This window comes from Myxine glutinosa, chromosome 7, assembly GCF_964187855.1.
Source record: "Myxine glutinosa chromosome 7, kmMyxGlut1.1, whole genome shotgun sequence".
Lineage (NCBI taxonomy): Eukaryota > Metazoa > Chordata > Myxini > Myxiniformes > Myxinidae > Myxine > Myxine glutinosa.
The window spans coordinates 50509113-50528174 of record NC_136267.1 but is presented as its reverse complement, the minus strand read 5'-3'; the positions used below and the strand labels follow the sequence as shown (position 1 = coordinate 50528174).

At 44.4% G+C, this 19062-nt stretch overlaps 1 long non-coding RNA gene across 3 annotated transcripts in view; it reads right to left on the bottom strand.

The window, feature by feature from the left end:
- The window catches only part of LOC144892942 (uncharacterized), a 40699-nt gene extending 23068 nt beyond the window's left edge, over positions 1–17631 (bottom strand). The window contains exons 1-3 of one of the 3 annotated variants that reach the window (XR_013624080.1): positions 13435–13470; positions 12035–12105; positions 11827–11913 (exon numbers count right to left, since the gene is read on the bottom strand). This is a non-coding gene — a long non-coding RNA (uncharacterized LOC144892942). Of the gene's footprint in view, positions 1–11826; positions 11914–12034; positions 12106–13434; positions 13482–17557 lie in introns of those variants that run through there. The other 2 variants (XR_013624079.1, XR_013624081.1) reach the window with 2 other exon arrangements.
- Positions 17632–19062: the final 1431 nt, after the last annotated feature.

The following is a 19062-nucleotide window of genomic DNA, read 5'->3' as shown; positions in this document are numbered from 1 at the left end:
GACTAAAAAGGCCTCTTTTTCTTCTGGTTCCCCGATTGAGGTTGTGTTGTCTGAGCTCGTCCATGTCTATCAAAGTTGAGTTTTATTTTTGCTGTGTATGTGTATACTGTGTGTTTGTAGTTTCTAGTGTTTCTAGTCCTTCCTTAATATCTCTCCCGGGTTGCTCCCTCCTCCGGTATGATAGACCTGAGCCTCGTCCTGGAGGTGGGGTTGCTATCTTTATCAAAAACTCTCTTCCTCACTCTCTCTGCACTTTTCTCTCTCTCTGCACCTTTTTTCTTCTTTCTTTCTTTCTTTCTTTCTTTCTTTCTCTCTCTTTCTCTCTCTTTCTCTTTCTCTCTCTCTCTCTCTCTCTCTCTCTCTCTCTCTCGCCCCCTGCAGGCCGTTTGTGTTGGGCATGGCGTCATGGCGGCTGTGAGCAACTGCTCTGTGTTTTGGTGAGTCTGTTGTGAGTTTTTTCCCCCTCTCCTGCCCTCCCCTGCCCCCCTCCCTCTCCTTTTCCATCCTGTGTGCTTTGGCATTGTGTTTTCATCCGTTCTGCACCTTTGTCTTCGAGAGAGAGAGGTTTGAGAGCGGGCCCATTTTGGGTGCGGCCTACTGGCTTTGACGTCGCTTTGTACGCCATTTTTGTGCTTATAATGCACGTTAATTATTTACTTTAGGTCGATTATTTAGGTTTGATACCTTCTTGTCCGGTTCGGACAAGGAGGGGGGGGGGGTAAATTCGCTGGTATGGCGAATAGACGCTCTCGTTACGAGGCGTTCGAAAATTTAACATGGAAGCATGCATTCGCATGTGTTCCGCCTGAAGGAGCTCCTACTGAGGACATTATCCTGGCCGTGGGATCCATCATAGGAGACGGTAATGTTCGAGCGGCATCACGAATGAAACAGAAATTTGTTGTCTTCGTGTCAGAAGAAAAGTTCGTTCATGACGTTGTTAGTACCGGTCTAACCATAAAAGGGGGTCATTATATGACGGTATCCCCTATGGATACGCCAGCTACCAAGATAACAATATCCAACGTTCCACCGTTTATGCCAGGCGAGAAACTCCTATCCGTTCTGTCTCGTTATGGTAAAATTGTCTCCCGAATCTCAATGATTCCGCTCGGGTGTCGCAGCGATCGTGTCAAACACGTAATGAGCTTTAGGAGGCAAGTGTACACGATTCTCCCGGATCGCGGAGCCGATACAGGTTTAAACATATCCTTCAAAGTATCGTTGGACGATCGGGAATACCACATGTATGCTTCCTCAGCCTCCTTAACATGCTTTAATTGTGGAGAATTCGGACACGTTAAAAGATTCTGTCCTAAGGCCTCTTGTCCGAAGTGTGGTGAACCGGGACATAACGAAAGGGATTGTAAAAAGGCCAATCCCCCCGCCGCGCCTTCTGACACCCCCACCGTGCTCGCTGACACCCGGACCGTATCTCCTGTTACCCCTACCGTACCTTCCGTCACCCGGACCGTATCTCCTGTCACCCCTACCGTACCTTCCATCACCCGGACCGTATCCTCTGACACCCTGACCGCACCTTCGGACGCCCCGACCGCACCTTCAGACACCCCGACCGTACCTTCTGGCACTCCGACCGTACCTTCTGACACCCCGACCGTACCCTTTGACCCCCCGATCGTACCTTCTGACACCCCGACCGCACCTTCTGACACCCCGACCGTACCTTCTGACACCACGACTGAGTCGTCTGACACACCGGTGCTTTCCGATTCCAATGTGATGACATCCACCGATGTGACTGACACAACTAGCATTGCCCCCTTTCCCGAACCCATGAACGAAGAATCCATAGTGTATTCTAAAAAGCAAAGAGCACCAGTGCCAAGCAGTTTCGCTGGTGCTGCAAAGAAGGCGGTCATAAGCGGCACCATTCCCGGTGCACATGTGTCCGAGCGTCCCTCTGACATTCCCTCACTAACTGAGTACATGAATACCGTTACCAACGATACCAGCGAGTCTCATCATGTAAATGAGCCGAAAAATAAAATTTGTACCTCTCACCTGGAAGTTTCCGTGTGCGAAACCTCCAGTGAAATTACTACCATTTCCGAGCTGGGAAATGTTTTTCCGCTTGTCCCCCCTTTGAATACCGAGCAGACTATGGATTCAATAAACGTTCCCACTGTACAAACGGGGCCGGTAAATCTGAGTTTGCTGGGATCTCCAACCCAAGCTCCAACCCCAGATACAAATATCCACCAAAGTGTTAACGAGTGCTCTCGGGAACACCTTGGGAAACTTGTGAAGGTGCCTCCAGACAAGACCGCGGGGGCAGCGGGTAATACCCCAGAACCTGACGACATGTTATCTGATGTGTCTGAGTCCGAGGATGACATTGAGGCAACCGAGCTGTCACAAGCGATGACAGGTCACTCAGAGGTACCTCCTCAACTCATTTTTACATTCCTTAACGAAACGTATCGTCACCGCAACATTGTCATTAAAGACTATTTCCCTGACTTGGCTGCATTCATTTGCACCGCAAAGTCAATAATCAAAGCGCATGAGGATTTTGACCTGACAAAATCTCAATTCCACAGGTTAAGAAAGTTTGTTACTCGAGCAGGTACGGAGTGTTCCCAAGCACAGGGCGATTTCATTAACACAGAATGAAAAACATTTCCTTTGCGACCTTAAATATGAATGGTGTGGGTGCAAGTCACCTCCGTCAGGCCCAAGTTTTGTATACAAGATCGAGGCTCGTGAAAGAGCTAAAATTAATCACACAAAAAGTCAAACCGACACAAAAAACACAAAATAAGGGGAGCAGTAGACAAGATGTGGAGAGAGGGGGAAGGACACAAACACAACATTTGAGAGCAGGGACATCGGGAGATGTGTGGGAGGGACAGGGCCTGGGGGGAGGCAGGATAGGTATAAAACGCAAGGACACCAAGGACTTCCAGGAAAGAAGTCGGCACCTCAAAAAAGTGGGTTTGGGGTGAAATTAGCGGGGGTAGAAAAGATCACGGTTTTGGATTGGGGAAGATAAGAGATGGTGGTGAACAGCCGTTTTAAAGACCTGGAGGGAGGATGATATTATTTGATAATAAAGAATATCAAAGTTGTAAAAAGAATATTGTGTTGTGGATCTAAATCGTAAATGAAACGTTAAACAGTGACGACATTAATTTAGTTGGAGCTGCAGCTGTCGTTCAAGGAATTTATTTTTTTTAAATACAAGCGCATGCATATGAAACACTAGCTGAAACATAAGTCGATGGAGTGAATTGCCAATGTGTAAACAAGGTGATAAGTGAGTGAGAGTTTTGTCAATCCAAACAAAGCCATTTGTTCACAGGTGAACTGAAACTGAAGGGTACACATTGTTATTTTTGTCTAATAAACTACAGTCATATGTTATATGTTATATACGTGTGTGTGTGTGTGTGTGTGTGTGTGTGTATGTGTATGTGTGTGTGTGTGTGTGTGTGTGTGTGTGTGTGTGTGTGTGTGTGTGTGTGTGTGTGTGTGTGTGTGTATACGTTTTATCTAAAATGTAGACAATGATAATTGTAGTGTTCAAAATGTATTAGAAACATATAGCAATTGGAACCAAAGAATGATGTACCGGTACACTATATTATGTTAAATCTATATTTGCAGTCGTGGTAAATAAATACCTAATAGTCATCTTAGTAATTAATGCTTTTAACAACTAAGGCACAATTTTCATGCAACATAAGTTATAATTGAGAAAGTTATTTTGTTTACACAATTCTTTATTTATTAAATAAATAAATAGCCTGGGTTTGAATCTGGACCCAGAATCCATAAAAACTTGTTTGACCGTAAAAAGGCAAATGTTCTTTTACTGCAAGAGACCCACATCACACCTAACGTGGAACATGACTGGTGCCAAACTTTCAAAGGGCAATGCTATTTTAGCAATCTGTCCGCCTCATCTGCCGGGGTTGGTTTTTTTCTAAAGCCAGGTCTAGCTTTTGAGTCTTGCTATTTTCAGGAAGTCATAAAAGGCCGGCTTATTTCCCTTCAGCACGTACACCAAAACTTCCGCTGCACCATTTTAAATGTGTACGTACCTAGTGAGAGCAGGGACCGAAAGGCCTTCTTCACCTCCATGGTAAACCACCTGAAATCAGTTGATCTCGACCAATGTGTGTGCATTGCTGGTAACTTTAATTGCACCTTTGACCCTTCAAAGGACAGAAACTCTGCAGAACCCCACCCTGAGTCCCATGCGGACCTATCCCGTTTCTTTAAGACGGCCGGTCTACTGGATGTTTGGCGATTGCATCACCCCAACATAGCCCAGTATACCTGGTGTCGATGTGCCAATGGCCGGGTGTCTTCGGCAAGACTCGACCGCTGGTACATTAATGTACCCTTTAGGAATGTCGCGGTCTCTTCAGGTTGTTTTCCATCATTGTTTTCAGACCACCATATGGTAACCTTAGATCTTTCTTTTCCTCGACCCACATGCAGAAATAGTTACTGGAAGTTTAACGTTAAACTTTTAGAGGATAGTTTATTTACAGACTCCTTTCGTGATTTCTGGGCAGAAATGAGTACTAAAAAATCTTCTTTCTCCTCAATTAGTCTTTGGTGGGACAACCTAAAGGCCCAAATTCGAGTATTTTGCCAACAATTTAATTCACACTGTACCAATTTAAAACATATCACGATGGCTTGCTGGGAAGCAGACATCTTAAGGTTAGAGGGCAAGTTGGCCAATGAGAGCAACCCAGGGAACTATCGGTTGCTACCCGAGAAGAAGGCCCAATTAAGGGATTTGATCCATCAAAAAGCAGCGGGCACACTGGTCAGGCTAAGAATACAGAATATAAAGGTTTCAGATGCCCAAACTAAGTCTTTCTTTCACCTAGAAACTGTAGAGAAACCAGCACGACTTATATCTTCGGTTTTGGACCCAGGGGGGAACATCCTAACAAATCCAAGTGATATAAGATTAAATGTAATCGATTTCTTTTCTGATCTTTTCAAGGCCAAAACAGTTTCTCACGAAATGATGAATGTTTTGACCTCTAATCTTCCTTCTGTGGCTGAGGCCCAACGTCTGGAACTGGATGCTCCAATTACCCTTCCAGAGCTAACCGGTGCACTTGCTGAGATGGAGTCGGGAAAGGCCCCTGGCATCGATGGCCTACCCGCCGAATTTTTTTTGGCATTCTGGGACATTTTGGGCCCCGAGCTGCTCAATGTTCTGGATGCGTCCCTTTTATCCAGAGAATTACCACTCAGTCTTAGAAGAGCAGTACTCTGCCTGCTACCCAAGACTGGCGATCTCCGACACCTGTCAAACTGGCGTCCGATCTCTGTTGTGCACGGATTACAAACTGTTTTCCAAGGTCCTTGCGAACCGGTTGAAGACAGTTATTGGGGACCTGGTGTCACCTGATCAAAGTTGCAGCATCCCTGGCAGATCCATCTACGACAACATATTCCTAATCAGAGATTTGTTAACTGGTAAATGTGTCAAAGAGGATTTTGGATTGGTGTTTCTTGACCTTGCAAAGGCCTTTGATAGCATTGATCATGAGTTTTTGTGTCATGTGTTACAAGCTTGCGGGCTCGGTGCTAATTTTAGAGCCTACATAGCTTTGTTATATGCAAACATCTCCAGCTTGATTAAAGTTAACAACGAATTTTGCCCACGCATAAAGGTTCAGAGAGGGGTAAGGCAAGGTTGTCCACTTTCAGGTCTATTATTTGCCCTCGCCTTGGAACCTCTCTTAATCGCCCTCAGAAAAGATATCCCTGGACTTGTTCTTTCTCCAGGACACCCACCTTTGACCCTGTCCGCTTATGCCGACGACCTATGTGTCATTATCTATCTATAATTCCAGCAATCTCTGTGTGTCTGTGTGTCTGTGTGTCTGTGTGTCTGTGTGTCTGTGTGTTTGTCTGTGACCGCTGTTTCTCGACAACCACGGGTCCGATATACTTGAAACTTGCCAGGTATATTGCTGGGGACCCGAGGATGTGCCTTTTCAAGGTTTTAAATTAATCGGACAAGTACTTACCGAGCTATGTCCAAAAAACGCTTCAACCAATCAGAGAGCAGCGAGCTATCACGTGTGCCGAACGTGGCGATCAGACTCTGCCTCGGACGGCACATTTGACAGCGTATTCATTTATTTCACGTTGGAAAACTATGTTGCCGTTAAACTATGTTTTAAAACGAATTCAAACTGCGATTAAATTAAAACGATTCATCGTAACTGCGATTTGCGAACTTCCGGACAGTGACGACTTCACTTCCGGCAGCCAATCACAGAACGCTTTGTTGCGTAGGCGTGGCCGATGTGAGACGAGCGGAGCTGAGCGCGTTACGAGCTGACCGCCATTACGGTACGTAATTCGATTTCTTATGCGCATTATTTCTCCCAATTCAGTCAGAGCGAAGGGCGGAAGCGAAGAGCGTTGTTTTTTTTGTTTACGGGCGTACGGGCGGGGTAGAGCGTACGGGTAGCGTTTTTTTTTTTTTTTGGCAAGGAACGGGCACCCACGTACGGGCAATGCCCTAGTTTTTTAAAAATGCGACAGTGACGCCATGGCAAAGTGTTTGTCGGACTTCAACCTTGCCTCATCATTAAGGTGTAATTGGGGGAAAAGCAAGGCTCTGTGGTTCCCCTTTCCAAAAAACGACTTACCTGTGCCACCGTTATTACCACCACCTCCCCTTCCTGCAGAGCTAGTGTGGGCAAACGATGGCATCAAGTATTTGGGCGTCTTCCTCGGTCCTCCTCAGTATGCCCAGAACAATTGGGACAGGATCATTGACCAGGTAGATGGGCGTTTGAGCCGATGGAAAAGAGCTCTACCCACCTTTCCTATAAGGGTCGCGTGCTAGTTGTCAACAACCTTGTCACTACCCTTTTGTGGCACCGGTTCATCTGCCTGTAACCACCGGAGGTTTTGCTCCAAGCTATCCAGAGGAAACTGGTGGATTTTTTTGGGGGGAGGCTACCACTGGCTTCGACCCAGCGCCATATGTTGTCCCTCGGCCGAGGGTGGTCATGGCCTAGTCGACGTGAAATGCCGCCTGTTGGCCTTCCGGCTCTGCTCCATCCAACGCTTGCTTTATGCAGAACACCTACCAGGAAAGCCCTTGGCCTGCTCCATTCTTCAACGAGCTGGGAGGCTCGGATACGGACAGGAACTTTTCCTGACCAACCTTCAACACGTCGATACATCTCTGCTTCCAGTCTTTTATCAGAGCCTCTTGAATGCCTGGCAGGGCGTTTCAATAAGTCGCCAAACAGACTCGTATGGCACTAACATGTATGCACACGAGCCTTTATTTTTCAACCCACTTTTCCCCGATATCCCGAGGAGTCGTGACTTCTGCCAGCATTTTATAGTGGCCAACATCCTGAAAGTGTGTCATCTCCGGCACGACTCTGGACAGGGATGGAAGCCTGCGAACGAGCTGGCGTACCTAACAGGTGTTCGGTCCAGGAGGCAAATCGGGAACATACTAAGAGCGGTGATCCGAAGAGGCCACCAGCTAGGCCTACATTGGACCCAGGGCGCAGAGGTTGAGCCCACAGTTCCAAAATTAGTTGTGGCTTTTACCCCAAATGAGCTGCCCCCCATGAGCGCAGGGTCACCCCCCTTCCATGCTATGAGCAGCAAGAGTATTTATAGGTCTTGTGTGAAACTTCTTCTTGGGGACCCACCTCTAACTGGGGTTACCCGGTGGAAAGGACTCTTGCCTCCCAGTCCCCCCTCTGAGCCTTTATGGGATACAATGTATGCTGGACTTATTTGTAAAAGAACAGGTGACCTTCAGTGGCACTTGACCCACTGGATTGTTCCTTCCAATGCTGTCATTCGTTTTTCCCCCCCCATTTCAGGCTGTTGCCCCTTTTGTCCGGTGAGGGAAGATTTGTTTCATGCTTTCATTAATTGTGAAAGACTTTCTCCTTTGTTTCATTGGTTAAATTTTATTTCCCATAGATTGCGGGTTACCTTTTCTTTGAAAGCATACATCTTTGGCTTTCCTCCCAAAAAGGGAACCACATCTATTGTATTCGGGTTCCTAACCGCTACTGCTAAACTGGCCGTATACCTGTCGCGGAAGGCGAAGCTGGGCGGCAGACCCATGCAGGAATGCAGTATTATGGTGTTTTTTAGTTCGTTTGTGTCAGCAAGGCTCAAGCTTGAATTTGGCTGTGTCCAAACTGCAAACGACCTTGCAAATTTTGTCGTGACCTGGTGTGTTGGAGGGATTTGTGAGGTCCAAGATAACAAATTGTTAATTTCTGTAAAATACAGTGCGGGTGTTTCTTATACACTGTTCCATGCTTCTCCTTGCCGGCTTTTTTCTCCCCCTGGTCTTGACCTACTCTTTCTTTCTTCCGTCTCTCCTCAGGGTTGCAGATGCAATTGTAAATTTGTACATATAAAATTATGCCTAGTTTAGAAATTATGCCTAGATTTTCTCCTCGTGTTTTTTTGGTATTTGCACCTTTTCTGTTGCTTGGTTTGTAGTGCACCGATTGTTTTTTCCTTCCGGGATTTCTATGATTTTACTGATTTTCCTGGATGAATTGCCTTTGGTGGTACTCTTGTTTTATACTTTTATAATAAAAAGAGTTTAAAAGTCAAGTCTCAGTCTCAGTCTCTCTCTCTCTCTCTCTCTCTCTCTCTCTCTCTCTCTCTCTCTCTCTCTCTCTCTCTCTCTCTCTCTCTCTCTCTCTCTCTCTCTCTCTCGCTCTCTCTCTCACCCCCAGGAGTACCTCTGGCTACGGCTTCCCCTTCGCTCCCACCTTTTGTTCATATGTGTGTTGTACCATCCCCCCAAACAGTGATGACTCCATCTATATCTCGCTGTCTGATAACATGGACCAACTTCTATCTACTCATCCCAACTCTCTCTTCATCATATGTGGTGATTTCAATTGTCATCATGCCACCTGGTTGGGTGTGGGTTCCTCTCTCACCAGTCATGGCACCTCAGCAAAGGACTTCTGCGACTCATTCGGACTGACACAATCTGTCAATTTCCCGACCCGGATCTCAGTCAAGGAGCATCTTCTCTTCTAGACTTGGTTATGACAAACTTCCCTGCAAATGTCTGCTGCTCTTCTTCTGCTCCAATCGGTTCATCTGACCATATGCTTGTTAAAGTGGACATCTCTCTGGCCATTCTCAGAGAGCCTCCTCAGTGTCGAAGAGCCTGGCATTTCACTCAGGTCAACTGGCACAGTCTTCAAGCAGCCATCAATCATCTGGACTGGTCTCCCATCTCTGCTGCCTCTGACATCAACTCATCCTAGGAATTCTTCCAAAGTAAATTGCTCTCTCTCATGCACAGATTGATCCCATCTGGTCTTCAGTTGTCATAACCTTCCTCCCGCCTATGGTACGTGGAATGTTGTGGTGAGGCAGTTGCCTGAAACAACTTGCCTTCGCCTCCTGGAAGGCAAATCCAACTGAAGGAAATTTCATTTCCTTTCACAAAGCCCGGAACAAGTATGTGTCCATCCTCAGGAGAGCCAGGAAGCACTACCTCTCTACTCTCAAGACTGAACTCTCACACCTGACTCCCTCTTCCAAATCCTGGTGGCGTCTGGTCAAATCTGTTTCTGGTGTTTGTTCCCCTTCCATCCCTTCGCTTACCTCAAACGGCTACACAGCTGACTCCGCACGTGAAAAAGCTGAATGCCTCAACTCTGTGTTTATCTCGAAATCTTGTGTCCCAAACCCGTCCCTCTCTGTACCCACCATACCCAGTCGTACCCAGTCGTACCCAGCTGCTCCTGGACCCTGTGTCTTTCTCTCCTGACAAGGTGGAGAAGTTTCTGTCAAACCTCGACTATGATTCTGCAACTGGACCAGACGGCATCAGCCCACGGGTCCTAAAATCCTGCTCTGCCGCTCTTTCACACCCTCTCTCTGTTCTCTTCACCCTCTCTTTTGCTCAAGGTCATCTGCCATCAGCTTGGAAAAAAGCCAACATTACTGCTTCATACAAAAAGGTGCAAAAACAGATCCTTGACACTATAGACCAATCAGCCTGCTCCCAATTATCAACAATGTTGATACCAATTATCAATTGAATCCATCATTGTTTCAGGTATCAAATCCCTTCTCTTCTCCAATAGCTTGATCTCTGATCATCAATTTGGTTTTAGACCAGGTCACTCTACTCTGGACATGCTGCTTCTGTCTCAACAATGGATGGAGGTCCTCATTGTCAAACAGGAAATTAGAGCTGTCTTGGAAATTAGAGATGGAGGGATGAATTAGAAATTAGAAATTAGAGCCTTGACATATCACGTGCCTTTCGACACGGTCTGGCACCCCACTCTGCTCACCAAACTCTCCTCATATGGTATCCATGGAAATCTCCACGCTTGGCTTGCTGACCTCCTCTGGTCGTCGTCAATGTGTGGCTTTGAATGGGTTTCTCTCATCTCCCCTTCCTGTTCAGGCTGGAGTTCCCCAAGGCAGTGTTCTGGGCCCTGTACTTTTTCTGATCTTCATCAATGATCTCTCTGACTCTTGAAAATCCTCTCTATCTCTTTGCTGATGACTCCACTCTCTGCCGCTCCATTCTTCATCCCTCAGATCGGCAGTCTGTTGCTTGGTTTGCTCTCTGCTCTCTGCAGTCCTGGACAAAATCACAGACTGGTCAAACAATTGGAACATGTCTTTCAATCCTGCCAATCTCACACTCTCACTATGTCTCTCAGAAAAGACCGACTGGACAACCCTCCCATCTTCTTTCTGAACAATCCTCTCCAAGAAGATCTGTCACTTAAGCTTTGGGGTCTCACTATCTGCCATGATCTTTCCTGGGAAAACCACATTTCCAAGCTGGCCTCCAAAGCCAGTCGCCGACTGGGCATCCTCCGTCGTGCGAAATCCTTCCTTGCCACACCTGACCTCCTCACCACATACAAGGCTTTCATCCGCAGCTGAATGGAATACTGTTCTCCCCTCTGGGCTGGTGCTCCTGCCTCACACCTAGCTCATCTTCACAGTGTTGAAACCAAAGCTATCAGAATCATTGGAATCTCCCACGATGAAGCTAACTCTGAGGGCCTTTCACTCACTCACCGCAGGCAGGTAGGTAGGTGGTCTTTCACAACCTGAATTCAAATTCAGACGAGATTGAACCGACGCACACGAATGCCTAACCCCGCTTTTCGCTTCGCGAGCACAGGGTAACTAGAACGGCACTGAGTAGAGAGCATACCTCCACCTGGTTGGCCATATCACTCAATGGTGAAGAATCACGAAATAATTCTCATATCCGAATCCATATTCAGATTTCACCCAAATCGAACCTATTCGTCCTTGTCACACACCCATCCAGTCGACAAAGTTTCGTCCAAATCCATCCATAACTTTTTGAGATATCCTGCTATGTATCGTTTTTGGGCGTATCCCACAATGGTGAAGAATCACTTTAAAAAATTAAATAACTCTCATATCCGAATCCATATTCAGATCTTCACCAAAATCGAACCTATTCGTCCTTGTCACACACCCAATCGGTCGACAAAGTTTCGTCCAAATCCATCCATAACTTTTTGAGATATCCTGCTATGTATCGTTTTTGGCCGTATCCCACAATGATGAAGAATCACTTAAAAAAGTAAATCACTCATATCCGAATCCAATATTCAGATCTTCCCCAAAATCGAATCGAATCGTCCTTGTCAGACACCCAACCGGTCCACCAAGTTTCGTCCGAATCCGTCCACAACTTTTTGAGATATTTTGTTCACAAACAAACAAACAGACAAACAGACACGAGTGAAAACATAACCTCCATCCACCTTTGGTGGAGGAGGTAATAATTACCTTTGATGATGAGAGGAATTGACCACAGGAGGAGTAATACAAAGATGAACATTTTGGGTAATGACTGATCCATCATTTTCTTCAAATCTGGAACAAATACATTTGATTTGTCTCATAAAATACAAAATATTTTAACTGCACATTAATTCAAGACGAACAGCAACTAATATCGTACAACAAATATATCATTCCCGTGAATGCATTCCACCGGATTCAACAAGGAGTTTGGTTTGTTGGTTGCATCATTGTTGTTGAGGACTGGTTGGCTGTATTGTTGAACTTCAACAACAACAACAAAAAAGGTCTTAAAACATTATTCTGATATCCCACATTTTGCTAACGATGGTGACTGCTTTATTACTGCGACTTTATTTATGCGACTTTATTTATGCGACTTTATGCGACTTTATTACTTTATTACTTTATTACTGTGCTTACTGCGATGGTGATGTGACCCAAACTATACGTTTCACTTACACCCTATAAACACCCCAGAACATTTAAAATGCCAAATCTGAGCATACTCGTACGTGGGTGGTACCTGTATTGTCATTAACGGAGGGAACGGGTTGTGTATTATCTACCTGAAGTGTTTCTTAACTTTCAGAATGATTCAACAAATGTCTATTTTGTATAGGTTAAACACCATGCTATTGTCGGCTTTCAAGGAAAGAGCCATCTATTTATTATGTATGCAAATATGAACTTTCTCACCTCAACTTTCTCTCCAAACTCCTCACAACATTCCCCTGATCTCCTCTCTTTCTTTTATTCCACCCCTTTTCGTTATTTATGTTTTCAACTTAGTCCATAGGACACCTTTAGTGCATGCTCCATGCATGGTGCAAATTCGTCCACACGGTGGCTTAGTTGATATTGACCTCAGGGGTGGAGACCCAGGAATTTCCAGAACGGAGGGATGGGGGATGGAGGTGCACTAAGTGAAAGTGCTGAACGGGGATGGGTGGAGAGGGGTCTGTGGGTGCTCCCCCAGGAAATTTTGAAAAATTGATCGTTGGAAACTGCATTTCCTGCGTTCTTCCCTGGCCCAACAGTTCAACCGATTCACGATGACTAATGGGCCAAAATGGCGAATTGATGAAACGACTTGTCCAGCCCAAATCCTTAGTCAAAAGAAGAATGACCGCATTGCGGTCACAACCTACAACAAAATCTGGTAATGGACCGGGTTGGGAAAAGCGCATTTATAACACTCTTAAAAGATGAACAGTGCGATTGGGAAACACATTTAATGCGCTATTAAAAAATTAACTCGACACGTCTTATTCATGTCAGCCTCCCCACGGTTATATCAGAACGAGATGATTCATCACATGGTCACAGATTGTTTCATCCAATATATGGCTGTTAAAAAGTTACTTAACCCTTTTTTTTTTAGTAATACGCATAACATAACACTTGATTACATAACGCAACGTAACGCTTGATTACCGTGCATTCTGATGTGCCAATTGGGAAACACGCATTTAAAGCACTCTTAAAATTTGAGCAGCACGATTGGGAAACACACATTTAATGAAGAGTTTAAATATTAACTCGACACCTCTCATCACGTGTATCCTGTAAACACACGCTTAATTGACTCACTCATGAAGAGAACGTTGAATGGTGAACACCACTCTGTATCTGCCACTGGAATGCATCCAATATCACAGCATATAATTCATCAATCCAAAAGGAGGAGGGGCGCATCTCCCCCCCCCCCCCCCCCCCCCACTCCTGGATCCGCCTATGGACCTCACTGCCAAAAATAATCTTTTTGGTAAGAAAACATATTCTTAAAATAAGAATGGTTTTCTTGAATTGAAAGGTTTTCTACCCACAATAAAAATGTTTCATGGTTTTCTTGGTTCAAGAAAACTTTTCTTATTTTAAGAAAATGTTTTCTTACCAAGAAGATTATTTTGACAATGTTGCATCTGTGCTTTCAAACCCATGCCATGGCGCGTGCAGGCAGACAGCAATGCTTGTACGAGATACATGTCTAAGTACAGTACATGTATTGAATCCAGTGTAACATTTATGTCCTGCATGCATTTAAAAGCTGCACTTTTGGTTTGTTGCAAGATAATTTCTCGGGAAAACCACATTTCCAAGCTGACCTCCAAAGCCAGTCGCCGTCTGGGCATACTTCATCGTGCGAAGTCCTTCCTTGGCACACCTGAGCTCCTCACCACATACAAGGCTTTCATCCGCAGCTCAATGGAATACTGTTCTCCCCTCTGGGCTGGTGCTCCTGCCTCACACCGAGCTCGTCTTCACGCTGTTGAAACCAAAGCTTTCAGAATCATTGGAATCTCCCGCGATGAAGCTGATTGAGAGGGCCTTTCTCTCTTTCACCGCAGGCAGGTTGGTGGTCTTTCTGTCTTCTGCCGACTCCTCTCCGGCCTAGCTCCCCCTGCTCTGTGTGTGTTCTGCCTCCCAAATTTTCCTGCAGGTCGCACAAGATATGCCAGCAACCCTCTTATGGTGAAACTGCCAAAATCAAGACTCTCTGCTCACCTTCACTCTTTTATTCTTCTTTTCTCCCGCCTCTGGAACAAACTCCCTCAATCTCTTAAATCCCTCTCCTTCCTCCAGGTCTTTAAAACAGCTGTTCACCACCATCTCTTATCTTCCCCCATCGAAAACCTTGATCTTTTCTACCCCCGTTAAATCTCCCCAAATCCACCTTTCAATCTAAAACTTATTTCCTGAAATTCCTAGTAGTGTCAATTTGTTTTATTCGGTGTATATATCTTCTTCCTCTTTCGTATGCAGCACAGAACTGTAGGTAGCATCATTGACTGAGGGTGCGGTCATGCCGCTGATGCAGTGCCCCTACTTCCAGTACACTGGTACTCATTTTTCCGACCTCGGAAGGATGACAGGCTGAGTTAACCGCACCTTGTGTTATTTCAATATATACTGTATACTTTTTTAAAGGCTCTTCTGGCTGATCTCGACTTAATAATGCCTTCTAGGGTTTGACCGGTTCACTCTCGGGAGGAGCTTCTGCTGCACGCTGATGAGGGCCAACAAGCCCGAAACACATGTCCGTGGATTTTGGTCAAAACAAATGAATGATTTGGTCAAAGGTCACGTTTGCATAAAATCGTCAAGTTTTCATCCAATTTATGTGAAATTTTAAGAATTTGCATATTGGGTCACTGAATTGGTTCACCAATCAAAAGCTAGAAGCTGATTGTTTTGCTTTTTTTATTTTTATCAAAAGGTCATGGTTGCATAAAATCATCCATTTTCATCAAATTGACCTGAAATTGAAAGTTTTCATCTGATTGACTTGACATTTAAGCAGGATTTGCATATTGGGTCACTGAAGCCTATCGCTTTTGAGGTCAAAATATCAAGGTCGCCTAAAATCGTCCCTTTTTTTTTTGAATCTCTTTTTGTCATGCGTAGTATACAGAAGAAGAAGTCTGAATACAAGGTGGACGTGGATGGGCTTTGCACTTTTCAGATGTTTTCTAGTTTAATTTTTGATTTGCAAAAATAGGTTGGGAGTCAAGTTTCCTGCATCTTCTAGTTTTACTTTATTATCGCAAAGTGGTGTTTATTCCACGCTTATCTTAAGATACAGACAGACCGCAAAGGTTTTGTGGCGAGATATGGAAAAAACGTTTTCCACTGCTGTTTATATGAACAAACACCTGTTTTAAAACACCTGTTTTATATTCTGGCACCACAAATGTCCAAGGCATCACAAATAAACTAATTTCTACCATCATACTTGCTTTTAGCTGGGGGTCCAGGGGTAAATGGCTCTGAAAGGTAGACTTTAGTGCATCGCGGTTGTTGAAGGTTGTCGTCGGGTTTCATCGGAATTGCATGTGTAGTTTCTGAGAAAAACGCAAATACCTATTTTGGGGGGCAACCTTCCCCCCCCCCCCCTCAATATACTCCCTTAGGGCCCGATATTTTAAATGGTGTGAACAAACTTCGGTACATCATGGGTGATGAAGGTTGTGGTGAAGTTTCATTGACATTTTGTGTGTAGTTTCAGAGGAAAAAGCAAATTCCTATTTTTGGGGGTCAAACCTGAATCCACTTTGACCCCCGGGAGACCACCTTAAACCCGGATTTGTTTTAATGCCGTGAACAAACTTTAGTCACAACACAACAAATATAATTTGTGCCAAGTTTGGTCGCAATCCCATCTGCGGTTTCGGAGAAGTTTCAAGTGTTTACGGACGGACGTACGATGCGCCATCCTACAAATAAGCTTCCCAGAACTACATTCCAGGTGAGCTAACCAGAAGTTCATGATAATTCATTATAATGTTCCCATCGCCATTGTGCGACTGGTGTAAGCATAACTAGTCCTGTATAATAGAAGTCAGTGAAACTTCTCCATTCAGAGGAATCCTCAATATTTGATGATAAAGCCGGTGGATCCTCCTGCCAGCACTGGTCGCAGACAGATATTGAAGATCTCACGATGTCTTTTGTGAAGAGTAGTGAAGTTATTGCGCCCCCACCACCCCAAACAGGATACAAATACCTGCATTTTCGTTACAACGTCAGACCTAGCCAGCCGGTTCGTGAAAGACTTAGATAAAAAATGTTCCTCGGCCGACCCCACAAGGTCAGAATAATTGTAGTAGTAGTAGTAGTATTAGTAGTAGTAGTAGTATTAGAAGTAGTAATAGTATTAGTAGTATTAGTAGTAGTATTAGTACTATTAGAAGTAGTAGTAGTAGTAGTATTAATATTAGTAGTATTAGTCGTAGTAGTAGTAGTAGTAGTAGTAGTAGTAGTAGTAGTAGTAGTAGTATTAGTATTAAAAGTAGTAGTATTATTAGTAGTAGTAGTATTAGAAGTAGTAGTAGTAGTAGTAGTAGTACTTGTAGTAGTAGTCGTAGTAGTCGTAGTAGTACTAGTAGTAGTAGTCGAAGAAGTAGTAGTCGTAGTAGTAGTAGTAGTAGTCGTCGTAGTAATACTAGTAATAGTAGTAGTAGTAGTAGTAGTCATAGTAGTAGTATTAGAAGTAGTAGTTGTAGTCGTAGTAGTAGTAAGAGTCGTAGTAGTAGTAGTAGTAGTAGTAGTAGTAGTAGTAGTAGTAGTAGTCGTCGTAGTAGTATTAGTAGTAGTTGTATTAGTAGTAGTCGTAGTAGTAGTAATACTAGTAATAGTAGTAGTAGTAGTAGTCGTCATAGTAGTAGTATTAGAAGTAGTAGTAGTAGTAGTAGTAGTAGTAGTAGTAGTAGTAGTAGTCGTCGTAGTAGTATTAGTAGTAGTTGTATTAGTAGTAGTCGTAGTAGTAGTAATACTAGTAATAGTAGTAGTAGTAGTAGTAGTCATAGTAGTAGTAGTAGTAGTAGTAGTAGTAGTAGTAGTAGTATTACCTGTAATCCTCAAGATGTATCAAAACATCCTGGAAAAGTCCACCTTTCCACGAAGGTTGCATTTTGTAGTAAAAATAGTGTAACAATTATGACATCACCGATTAGGACATGTTCACTGGAGTTTCATGAATTACAATTGTTTCCACGTCGTGGTCACGCATTCTAACACTAACACAATAACACAGTAACACTAACTAACAGCCCATAATTTACACATTTGTATTGAAAAACTGATTTCGCAAATTCAATCCCAAACCAAAGACACGATGGTTTGCTCGAAGACGCAGCATTACAATTAATCACAAGTTAAAATAAACTTACAATAACCACGATAGTTGTTAGCAAATACAACAAAAACTTCAAACCTGAGACCACGTGAAGGAACAGTCGGAGTCTCGAAATGGAAACGATGATAGAACGTTACTCTACCTGCCCTGTGTCACGTGTGTGTGACGTAGAGGGGCGTGGTTTGTCCCGGCACTTTGGAAACGTTCCCTCTGCTCTTTGACGTTATCAGCAAAATACAGGATTCCAATTTCCAAGTTTTAGGTTTTAGGTTTGCAAAGCACAAATACACAAATCAGGCTAAGTATAATTAAACATATATTTTTAATGAAACTATGTGTGTGTGTGTGTGTGGGGGGGGGGGGGATGGGGGCGGGTTGGGGGGATTTAGGGGGGGGGAGGAGTGGGTGAGGCACATATATCGACATATGTATGTACCTAACCAATGGTCGTTACTTTGGTCTCCATGCACCCAGGGTAGCAGATATCTATTTATTAAATAGAATGAAGGAAAAGAGAGGGTAAGCGCAGATTTAACATGGGGGAGAAAAGAGTGGGTTCCAAGTTTCCATCATATATTTGTATACTGTAAGTACGTAATAGGTAGAACTTAAGGCCTCTCACTCCACACTGCGTATGCTCCATGTCCGTACTCGGGAATGGAAGACTGCTTCTGTCAAAAGGGAGGATGAAACTTATTTTCTGTATATCTCACATTTTCAGTTTTCTTCTAGTCTAGTAGGAAGACTAGTCCCCCTGCACCCCCCGGATATATACTTCTAATCAGTGTTTCTAGATTGGAAAAAATGTGTAGAAAATGACTAGCTATGGCCCCAAGCTGAAAAATGTCCCACATACCATTTTTATGCAAATTACTGCTGCAAATTTTATGCAAAATTATGCAAATTTTATGCAAATTTTTGATGAGGAGTAGAGTTGAGGGGTCTTTGAGGGCTTCATCGAGGTGCTCTCGGTTGCAAGACTGGGTCATTCTGAGAAGCACAGCAGGGTCAGAGATCATGATGTTCTCCTCCTCAGTGAATCTCTCCATCAACAGCCTCTCCATTGCCTCACACACTGTTTTGAGGCAAAAGAGGGACTTTGCGTAGGCCTTTCCACTGAGAACACCTTTGAGAGATCCACTTGTTACTAGTTGTGCCTCAAAGAGAATCTCTGCATATCCAGAACCACGCATCTTGTGTCCAGTGAGCATCCCGATGTAGTTCATGGATGTGTGGAAGGGTCCAATCGTTACTACATGACTAGCAAATTCATTTGGCCAGCGCCAGATGATGGGAAGGGCTTTCATGCAGACACCCAGATCAAATGTATTCAGGACCCATCTCTGACCCACCTCAGCAGTTGCTGCCTCGGAACGCTTCAGTAGCTCACGAACAACTGCGTTGTCTGTGATCGGTCTGTGCCTGGTGCCTGCATGGCATGGCAATGGCCTGCAGCCTGTGCCTGGGCTAGGGGGTTTCACCTCTGCAACTGGTTCTCCCCACCCAGCAAATCAACAGTCGACTACTGCACGCCTATCCACCAACCGATCACAGACAACGCAGTTGTTCGTGAGCTACTGAAG